We start from the raw sequence: 11,377 nt of genomic DNA, 5'->3' as shown, positions 1-11,377 counted from the left end.
GGGTGGGTACGGCAGGGCGGCTCTCTTCTTTTTTGCCTGGGGAGGCAAAAAAGTTAGAGCCAGCCCTGGCCAGAAGATTTTTGCCCTAGCAGTATTCTTTAGATCGGCCTGGGCGCCCCCTGGAGTTGCGCCTTCATGGTGCTCAATATAGAGCCCTGCTGACCCACCACCCCCTCAGTTCCTTCTTACCGTCAGTGACGGTTAGCTGGAACGCCCCATAGCCCTTGCTTAGCAAGCGCTTTTATCTCCGTTATTGTACATATTTCTTCATGGCTAAGCGCATGCCAAAGAGTGACCCCAATGCTTCTTATTTAAGGTGCCTAGGGGAAGGTCACCAAAAGGACCAGTGTAGGATCTGCCACAAATTCCATCCCAGAACTATAAAAGAAAGGGAACAGCGGCTTAAGGTTTTCCTAATGGAGGCAGCTCTTCACCCCCACTCAGATCCGGGGTCAGGGGATCCCGTACCCAGCATGTCCTCGTCAACATGGAGTGCCCGGGCACTGTCATCTTGGGAACCGGTGCCGAGAAAGGACTCCTCCCGAGATGCTTGGCACCAGTGTGGCTCCTCCAGAGGCCAGTCAGCAGCCAGGCACCGGTCTCAGTTGCTGGTGCCTCAGAAGAAAAAGAAGCCAGAGAGGGAGCGTTCTCTCCCAGCCAAATCTAAGGAGCTGATGGCTGTGAGATCCCAGTAGAGCCACAGCACCAGGTCCCCGGGCAGGGCTGCAGCGACTCCTGCCCAGGCAAGGCAGTTAATTTCTGGCCCAGCGCACTCACTGGACCCTACTGGCAGCAACTGCCACTCTCCTCGACACTGGAGACTTTTGAGGCGGCTCAAGACTTGCTATGTCTCACAGCTCCGTTCTCATCCCCTAGGACAGAGGATGCTCCGTCTCCGTCTGCACTACTGTGACCCCAGGTGCAATCAAGAGGGAAGCCAGTGATGATGTCCCGGCGCTCTTCTTCTCCACGGCACCCTCTGGCACCGGCACCTCCGGAGAGAGAGCCCAGTCAGTCCCCGAGTTCCCGACAATTGGTGCCCCGAGGCTTGGCTCCTCCATGGTCTTCCTTTTCAAAGACTTCGGAGTTGGAGTAAGACTCTTACCGCTCCGATAAGAGCAGGAACAGGAGGTCCAGGTCAGTGTGAGACACAGGACCAGTGCAACCATTTAGGCAAACTAGGTGGCCGTTTAGGGCGCCTAGTGGTTGGGGGTGCCTAAAAGCCTGCTCAGGCGAGGAGGTGGAGTGGAGGTGAGCTGGGGCGAGGGGGGTGCGGGGAGGGCCGCCCACAGTAACAGGGGGGCACACAGGGGAATCACTCCCTGACCCAGATCACCTCCACTCTGCCTCCTCTGCTGAGCACACAGCCCTCGCTCTAAGTCTCCTCCAATCGGCGCCGCAAGCCTGCGAGGGGAGAAGAATTAGAGCGGCGCCGGCATGCTCAGCAGAGGAGGCAGAGCTGAGGTGAGCTGGGCCAGGCTCCCCAGGCAGGGTTAGCTGCCGCGGCGGGGGTCTCCCCAGGCGGGGTTAGCTGCCGCAAAGGGGGGGGGGCTCCCCGGGCGGGGTTAGCTGCCGCAGAGCGGGGGCTCCCCAGGCAGGGTTAGCTTTTGTGGGGAGTCTCCCCAGGCGGGGTTAGCTGCTGTGGAGGCGGGTTACCCGGGCGGGGTTAGCTTCCACGGAGGGGAGGTAGCTGCTGTGGGGTTGGGGGTGGTGGGCTTCCCAGGTGGGGAGCTGGGTTAGCTGGGGGGGGAGGGGGGCAAGGTGGAAGTTTCACCTAGGGCGCGAAACTTCCTTGCACCGGGCCTGGTGAGAGAGACGGGCTTTCCTGGTGCCATGGCCGCTGCAGTGGCAGAACCCATCTCAGTGGCCCTTCTGGACTCCCTGGGCCTTTCACCAGAACCAGGGAAGGAGCCAAGGATCCCGCTCAGCAGCGACTTTGATTGCTTCGGCCACCTTTATTCCACCGGCTGAGCAACCAGCCACTGAACCACCACTACCAATGTCGAAGCCATTGGCTGCGGCACTGTCGCCAGTACTGGCTTCGGGACCAGCTTCGGCACCAGCTTTGGCTTCAGTGGCACCGCTATTACTGGCGCTGGCTCCCGCACCACCAACAGAACCGACAGCGGCGCCGATGCTGACATTGGCACCGAGTTCAGTGCTGACAGCCACAGCACCAAGCACAGCATCATACGCATTGGCACCTGCCTGGGATCCCCAAGAGTCACAGGACCTCTTGGGTGCAGATGGCAGGGTGCAGTTGCCATTCTGTGGGGCTTCTTCCTTGTCACCAGATGAGGGTCTGGCAGGCACCGCCATAGCTCCAGCATTCAAAGACAATCGGATGTTGCAGAAAAACAACCTTTTGAAGGTGTGATCGAGGACGATGCACCAGAGCAAGAACTGGATCTACCCTGCCTTACCCTTTCGTCCCGACTATCCCCTTTCTACCATGCATGGTCCTGTATCACTTTGGACCGCTGGGTGCTCCGCACAGTAGCGAAGGGATACTCCATCCAATTCTGTGCCATCCCACCCTTCCACTCCCCTTCCCCATCCCTCTTCAGGGACCCCTCTCATGAGCTACTCCTTATACAGGAGGTTCACTTGCTCCTTTTTCTAGGGGCAGTGGAAGAGGTTCCTCAGGAGCAGAATGACAAGGGCTTCTATTCCTGGTATTTCCTAATACTGAAAGCCAAGGGTGGGCTCAGGCCCATCCTAGACCTGCGAGAACCCAACAGGTTTGTGAAGAAACTCAGTTTATCTGGTCTCTCTGTCACCCCTTCTGTGGATCCAGGAGTCTGGTATGTTGGCCTCAACTTGAAGGACATGTACTTTCACATAGCAATAACTCCATCCCACAGAAAATACCTCAGGTGAACAGCACCACTACCAGTTCACTGTCCTCCCGTTCGGCCTGTCGGTGGCACCTTGAGTGTTCACCAAGTGCATGGCAGTCGTGGCAGTGTTCCTGCGCAGGCAACGGGTGCAGGTGTTCCCATACCTCGATGAATGGCTGATCAAGGGCCAATCCAGGGCTCATGCGGAGGCACAAGTCAACTTTATAAGAACAACGTTCGATGAACTGGACCTTCCTGTCAGTATGGAGAAATCGACTCTGGCCCTGTTCCGCGGATAGGGTTCAGAGGGGCAGTACTGGATTTGAGACAGGCCAGGTCATACCTCCCGGAAGCGAGGTTTTGGCCTCTGAACAACATCATTCAAAGTCTCAGGCAGATTCCCACCACTACAGCAAGGAATTGCCTGAAATTGCTAGGACACATGGTGGCTTGTACCTACGTAGTACAGCATGCCAGACTCAGACTTCGACCTCTTCAGTCGTGGCTAGTGTTAGTGAATCAGCCAGTCCAGGACAGTTTGGACAGGATAGTAACCCTGCCTCACCTGGTATTAGACTCCTTCCTGTGGTGGCTTAACCCACAAGTAGGAGGTGCAGGGGTCCCCTTCACCAGCGCTCACCCGTCCCTCTTCTGAGTGATGAATGCATCAGCTCTGAGCTGGGGAGCATATTTGGGAGAACTCAGAACACAAGACCTCTGGTCTCAGGCGCAACTCGCTCTCCTCATCAATGCCAGAGAGCTGAGAGTGGTACGCCTGGCGTGCCAGACTTTCTGAGCCCACTTAATAGGGAGATGTGTATCAGTTATGACGGACAAAACCACGGCAATGTTCTATATCAACAAACAGGGGGGTGCACATTCCTCTCCCCTGTGCCAGGAAGCCCTCACGCTGTGGGACTTCTGTGTAGAGCACTCAATACATCTGCAAGCATCGTACCTTCCCGGAGTCAGAACAAGTTGGCAAACTACCTCAGCAGTTCATTCCACGGCCACGAGTGGTCCCTTCACCTGGACGTGGCAAACTCAATCTTCCATCAGTGGGGCTTTCCCCAGATAGACCTGCTTGCCACGCAACACAACAGGAAGTGCCAGCAGTTTTGCTCCTTCCTGAACCACAGCCCGGGCTCCATCACGGACACATTCCTTCTCCCATGGAGAGGCCATCAACTGTATGCCTTTCCGCCCATTCCGCTCATTCACAAGGAGCTCCTCAAGATATAGAGGGAACAAGCTTCGGTGCTATTGATTGCTCCAGCCTGGCCCCACCAGCACTGGCATTCATCACTCCTGGAAATGTCCAGTGAAAGTTCCAGTCTCCTTGCTGCTCTTCCTGGACTTACTAACTCAGGATCACGGCCATTTCCAACACCCGAACCTCGAGTCACTGCACCTCATGGTGTGGAAGCTCTATGACTGAATCCCTACAGAGCTCTCTTGCTCGGATCAGGTTAGACAAGTCCTCATTGGCAGTAGAAAACCCTCCACAGAGCCACATACCTTGCCAAGTGGAAGAGATTTTCAAACTGGTCAGCGCAGCACCGCTCACCTCCGTGCCACTTATATTAGACTATCTCCACTACCTCAAACAGCAGAGCTGTCCATGTCATCAATAAGGGTTCATTTGGCCGCCATCTCTGCCTTTCACCCGGGGCAGAGGACCGCTTGGTCTTTGCTAACCCTATGGTCAGTCGTTTCCTTAAAGGTCTCAACAGGCTATACCTGCATGTCCGGCAGCCTGTCCCGGCTTGGGACCTCAATCTGGTCCTTTCCAGACTCATGGGACCACTCTTTGAACCTTTGGCGACATGCTCCCTGCTCTCTCTCTCATACAAAGTAGCGTTTCTGGTAGCGATACCCTCAGCCAGAAGGGTATCTGAGCTCAAGGCCCTGACATCAGAGACCCCTTACACTATGTTCTATAAGGACAAGGTTCAGCTCAAGCCCCACCCAGCTTTCTTCCTGAAGATTGTCTCCCAGTTTCACATCAACCAGGACATCTTCCTCCCAGTATTCCATCTTAAGCCTCACTCGAGCACAGGGCCAGCTCCAGGGTTTTTGCTGCCCCAAGTGGCAAAAAAAAAAAAACAAAAAAAACCGCTATCGCGATCTGCGGCAGCAATTCGGCAGGAGGTCCTTCGCGCCAAGCAGGAGTGAGGGACCGTCTGCCGAATTGCCGCCGAATAGCTGGACGTGCCGCCCCTCTCCAGAGTGGCCGTCCCAAACACCTGCTTGGCAAGCTGGTGCCTGGAGCCGGCCCTGCTCGAGCATCAGGGAACAAAGGCTTCACTCATTAGATGTCCGCAGAACGCTAGCCTTCTACATCGAGAGAATGAAGCCGTTCTGACAGTTGGTCCAGTAATTCATGGATTTGATGAACAGGATGCAATGTCTTCCTATCTCTTCTCAGCAAATTTCCTTATGGATCACTTCCTGCATCTGTGAGTGCTACAGTCTGGCAAAGATGCCCGCTCCTCTGATCACTGTGCACTCCACCAGGACTCAGGCCTCTTCAACGGCATTCCTGGCGCAGGTTCCCATCCCGGAAATCTGCAGAGCAGCAACATGGTCCTCCATACACACTTTCACCAGGCACTATGCAATCACCCAGCAGGCCAGAGATTATGCGGCCTTTGGAAGAGCAGTGCTCCAATCAGTGGACAATTCCGACCCCACCTCCTGAACTTGGGCTTGTGAGTCACCTGATTGGAATGGACATGAACAAGCAATCAAAAAAGAAAAAAACGGTTACTCACGTTCTCGTAACTGTTGTTCTTCAAGATGTGTTGTTCATGTCCATTCCAATATCCACCCTCCCCTACCCCTCTGTCAGAGTAGCCGTCAAGAAGGAACTGACAGGGTGGTGGGTCGGCAGGGCTCTATATTGAGCGCCATAATGGCGTGACTCCAGGTGGCACCCAGGCCGACCCGATGGTTGCTGCTATGGGAAAAATCTTCCGGCTACCATGCATGTGCACACGCACACACCTGATTGGAATGGACATGAACAACCCTCTCGAAGAACAACAGTTACGAGAAGATGAGTAACTGTTTTATCCAACCATAATACTTTGTAAAGTTCTTTGAAGTACCTAGGACATGACAGATACTAAGGGTTTAATACTGTTGCCTATCACTATAGTATCCAAGCACCTTACATGTAAAATCAATAGCAATAACTAATTCTTAATGAACTTCATGGAGTCTCTGGTATATAAGCTCAGTTCTAGCCTGCTTCAGATGATGATAGGTATGGGAATTACATTTATTTTACAGCAGATGCAAAGCTATTGCTCATCCAGATGTATTTTTGCTCCTGCTCTCTGTTTTGTTCATGTTGCAGTCTATATTATTTAGGCCAAATTTGCACTCACATACAGCATACATGTAAAATGCTGTTAAGACTTCAGTTGTGGTGCATAGGGTATTAGAGGAGAATTTTTCCTTGTATCCACATTTCAGTTGCATAATAATGGAATTAAAAATGTAAATACACAAAAAAAGCGAACCTCACAGTACACTTCTTATTTGAGGCTATGTCCACTGATGGCAAGCAGACTATGCATCTTAGGTTTTTCTATCAGTGTGGTATATAACAGCCTGATCCAAAGCCCACTGAAGTCAATGACAATCTTTCTATTCATTTCAATGAGCTGAGGATCAAATGTAGAACAATTAATAATAGCACTGAGCATGCGTTGAATGGCAATAAGTCTCGTCTTCCTTTTGTCGCTAGTTTTCATGTTTGGTTATTGTTTTTTTCTTCTTCTCTTCTTCTCATCCAATATATGGGGTTGTCTCCATGCAGAAAATTGACCAAAATAGCTCCTCATATGCACACACTATTCTGGAATAAAAGTCACTTTATGCCAGCATGATTAGTGCACTCCCATTCTTCTTAAATACACTGACTTTTATTTTGGAATAGTGTCCCCACACAGGGTGCTATTAGGTAATAGTTATTGCAGAATAGCTTATTCCACAGTAGCTTTACCAGTCAATTTCCCTATATAGACAATCCCTAAATGTGGGATAGGGACATGTGAAAATGCCATGACAGGGTAAAGGCCTTAGCAAACTGTTGGGCATGACATTTAGTCCTGACTACAGTCAGGCTCTGTCTAATCTTCTCTGGAAAGGTACACGACAAGGCTGCTGCTGTTAAAAATACTCTATCCCTAGAGTATGTCAAAATTTTGTCTTGGCAGCTACAATTTGAAGCATCTTTGTGAAGTGCAGCATCTTGCAGCATATGAATAGTTATAAAAGTCTTTGAGATAATCAATCTCCCACTGGCAGAACAAAGTGCACTATATATACTGTATTTTCTGGTGTATAAGACTACTTTTTAACCCAGGAAAATCTTCTCAAAAGTCGGGGGTCGTCTTATAGGGCGGGTGCTGAAACTTCCGAGCTGTACTGGAGAATCTGCAGTCGCCGCATATGGTGGGGGGAGCTCAAAAACGGCCGCGGCCGCATCCCCGCCCGATGACGAGGTGAGGGGGCGCCTCACCGGGAAGGTGTAAGTGAAGGGCGGAGCAAGCTGCAGGCGTCCGGGACGCCCGGGGTATGGAAAAAAGAGATAGAGCGGCGCTGTGCCCAGAAAAACACGCCTCTTTCACCTGTCTGGCCCGCCCTTGTATCCTATTACCGTACCTCCTTCTCTGCCTCTCAGATCTCGCTCCTGAGGACTGCAGTGAAGCGGCGCAGGCGCGCATGTGCGAGATCTGAGAGGCAGAGAAGGAGGTAATAGGATACAAGGGCGGGCCAGACGGGTGAAAGAGGCGTGTTTCCGCTACCGCTCTGATAGTCTTGGAGACAGGGAGGGCTGGGCAGGCAGGGAGAGCTGACCAATCCAAGCAGGCTTTGTATACAACAACCAGCCAATCGCCGGTAAGGTACATCGCTTGCCGTGATTGGCTGGTTGTTGTATACTGGGTACCACATACAGTACAGCACCAGTATCTGTACCTGTTCATACAGTATAGCACCAGTACATACAGTACAGTATACAAATGTCCAACAGTCAAAACCCCATCATGGCTCCACCAGCAAGAAAGAAATATGAAGCCAGTTTCAAACTTAAAGTTGTAAACTTTGCCATGGAACATAATAACTGCGCTGCTGCAAGACAATATGGAGTAACAGAAAAGATGGTTCGGGACTGGAAAGCAAATGAAAAAGCATTAAAGAGTATGCCAAGGGGTAAGTGTGCATTAAGAAGAGGCACTCCACATTGGCCAGAACTCGAAAAACATTTAGCAGACATGGTGAATGAGCATTGCCAAAACGGTTATGTAGTGACACGAAATAAAATACATTTGTTTGCACTTCAGTGGGCCAAATCTAACCCAGATCACAGCAACAGATTTAAGGCCACTGTATCCTGGTGTACTAGATTCATGGGAAGGCATAATATGGTACTGAGGCAAAAGATGAAAATTGCCCAAAAATTACCAGCAGATCTTGATAGCAAAGTAAATAGTTTCCATCGATACGTAATACAACAGCGCACTAAACATGGCTATGCGTTAAGTAGTATTGGAAATATGGATGAAACTCCAATGAATTTTGATATGGTTGGAAATAAAACTGTCCATCAAAAAGGTGAAAAAACAATTTTAATTAAAACAACAGGACATGAGAAGTCCAGTTTTACAGTGGTACTAGGATGCACAGCTGATGGCGCCAAACTGAGACCAATGATTATTTTTAAAAGAAAAACAATGCTGAAATTCAAGTTCCCTGTTGGTTGTTTTGTACATGTGAATGAAAAAGGCTGGATGGATGAAGAAGGGGTAAAGCTATGGCTTGATAATGTATGGAGCAGGCGACCAGGTGGACTTATTCAAAAATGTAGTCTACTGGTGTGGGATATGTTCAGGGCTCATTTAACTCCCAGCACCAAGCAAATGCTTGCAAGACTAAACACAGATGCGGCAGTTATTCCTGCAGGATTGACATCGTTGGTACAGCCACTGGATGTGTGCCTAAACAAGCCATTTAAAGATCGCATTCAAGAACAGTGGAACGAATGGATGGTTAGCGGCGAAAAGTCATTCACAAAAGGAGGAAACATGCGTGCTCCACAGTTGGATGTTTTGTGCAAGTTTGTCATAAAAGCCTGGAATGATATTGATGCAGAAACAGTAATCAAGTCTTTCAAGAAGTGTGGCATATCAAATTCATTAGATGGTATGGAGGACGACTACTTGTGGCAAGATGAAGAGGAAGCCGAAGCTGAGACCACACCATCTGATACGGAATTCGATCCATACGATGACTGCCTTACAAATGTATCACAAGATGTCATTGATGTACTTATGATATCAGATGACGAACAGGAGGATTTTGAAGGCTTTTAAAGGGAAACTGTCACGCCAGCAAAACCTGTAAAAATACCGTAGCTTGCAGTTATGATGGGCGTTGCTAACTCGCCAGGGACTTGCCCGGCACTTACTCTCTCTCTCTTGTTTGTTATCTTCCTCCTATCATCATCAGTTCCAGTTTGGTTGACAGCTTAGAAAACAAACAGCATGGCAGCTCCCATGGGTTTATTGTCTTATTCTTCCTTTCAGTTTTAGAGTGAATTAGGAAAAGTTTAATCCACTTGCACTGTTTTATGTTTACATGTTTGATGACAAACAGCCTTATGTTTATAAGTGACAGTTTTCCTGCTAAGTACCTGCATGTCATAAGCATTTGAATTAAAATTACCATATTGAAATCAAATCTGATGTTTTTTTAATTTTTTTTTGGTGTGCGTTGGAAGAGGGGTAGTCTTATGCGGCGAGTATATCCCAAACTCTATATTTTAACTGGAAAAGTTGGGGGTCGTCTTATACGCCCAGTCGTCTTATACGCCGGAAAATACGGTATTTTAGAATGTTTGAGCAGCAAAAGCCTACCCAGGATGGGACAGAGTAGAACAGGACAGCCTAGAGCAAAACCACGTCATTGCTACTGGGGGGTGTCCAGCTACAACTGTGGAGTGCAAAACTCCAGATGCTTGCTAAATGCTAGCATCATAGGCGTGTGCACGGGGTGTGCCAGGTGTGCCCGTGCACACTCTAATGCAGGGCAGTCAGAGCTGTGGGGGGCAGGGCTGCGTGCTCCCTCGGGGCTGTGTGTATGGCTCCGCGCTGAGCCAGACGCTGCTAGGAGCCTGAGGGGGGTTGGATAAGGGGCGGGCGCAGTCGGGGGACAGGGAGCAGGGTGGGTTGGGCCGGGGGATGGGGTGCTCTCACCTCAGGGGCAGCTCCCCCTTCCCCAGTGTCCCTGCGTGTAGAGAGAGTCTCGGCAGAGGCAATGCTGCCTGCTGCCTCCCTCACAGCGCTGACCCAGTTCCCAGCCCTTTGGCCAGGAACCCCAGCCAATGGGAGCTGTGGGGGGGTGGTGGTGCTAGAGCTCCCTGACTGTGCCTCCCCAGCAGGGAGGGCGAGGGAACTGCTCTAGCTCCTCTTGCTCAGCCTGCCCCACCTCCCGGGGCTGAGCCGCCTGGGACCAGTGCAGGGGCTGGGTCGTTCTTGGCCAGCATGGGGGGGAGGGCTCGTCTGGGCCCCAGGCAAGGGGGTTATTAGGGGGAGGGCCCCCTCCCACTCTGATTCCCCAACCAACCCCAGCTGTGACGCTGGCTCAGCCCAGGCAAGGCAAATAGCCCCCGCCCAGCAGGCCGGTGAGTGTGGCTGGGGGGCAGGCAGGCGGGGGCGCTGGGTCTCTGGGGATGGTGCTGGGCAGTAGGGGTCTGTGTGGGGTATTCCTGGGTACCAGGGGGAATGAAAACAGCCCAGGTCCCCCTCCTGCAGCATTCTTTGCTTCCCGGCAGAAAATGAAGGAGAAACGGGTGTGTGATTGGGAATGTTCATGGCATAGTTTGTGGGCATTACCTCCCAAATAGAGGTGAAGGGTGGGGGGGCCACATGGGATGCAAGGTCACACCATTGCCCCCCCCCCATTTCTGTGAACACAGAGTTGCTGCAGCCCCGCTGAAAAAGGAAGGTGCTGCTCAGCTCCCTGGACTTTGCAGCTGGACACCACCTTCTGGGTCCTAGGGCTGGTTGAGCTCCCTTCTGTGTGCTGGGAGCCATCCTTCATTTTGTACAACAGTGAGTTGTGGGGCGGGGCAGGGCAGGGGAAAAGAGGCAGGGGGGGAAGAAGGGGGTGGGATGGGAAAGAGAAGGGGATGGGGGAAGTGGGAGCAGGGGGGAAGGAAGGTGGTGGGATGGGGAGGAGATGGAGCTGTGGGAAAGTGGCATGGGATGGGGAAGAGGATAGGGGAAGTGGGGGCAGGGGGAAAGAGGCAGTTTGGGAAGGAAGGGGGTGGGATGTGGAGGAAATGGAGTGGTGGGGAAGGGGCATGGGATGGGGAAAAGGATGGGGAAGCGGGGGCAGGGGGAAAGAGGCAGTTTGGGAAGGAAGGGGGTGGGATGTGGAGGAAATGGAGTGGTGGGGAAGGGGCATGGGATGGGGAAGAGGATAGGGGAAGTGGGGGCAGGGGGAAAGAGGCAGTTTGGGAAGGA

Source organism: Trachemys scripta, chromosome 7 (assembly GCF_013100865.1).
Source record: "Trachemys scripta elegans isolate TJP31775 chromosome 7, CAS_Tse_1.0, whole genome shotgun sequence".
NCBI classification, from domain to species: domain Eukaryota; kingdom Metazoa; phylum Chordata; order Testudines; family Emydidae; genus Trachemys; species Trachemys scripta.
Note: the sequence above shows the minus strand (reverse complement) of the source record.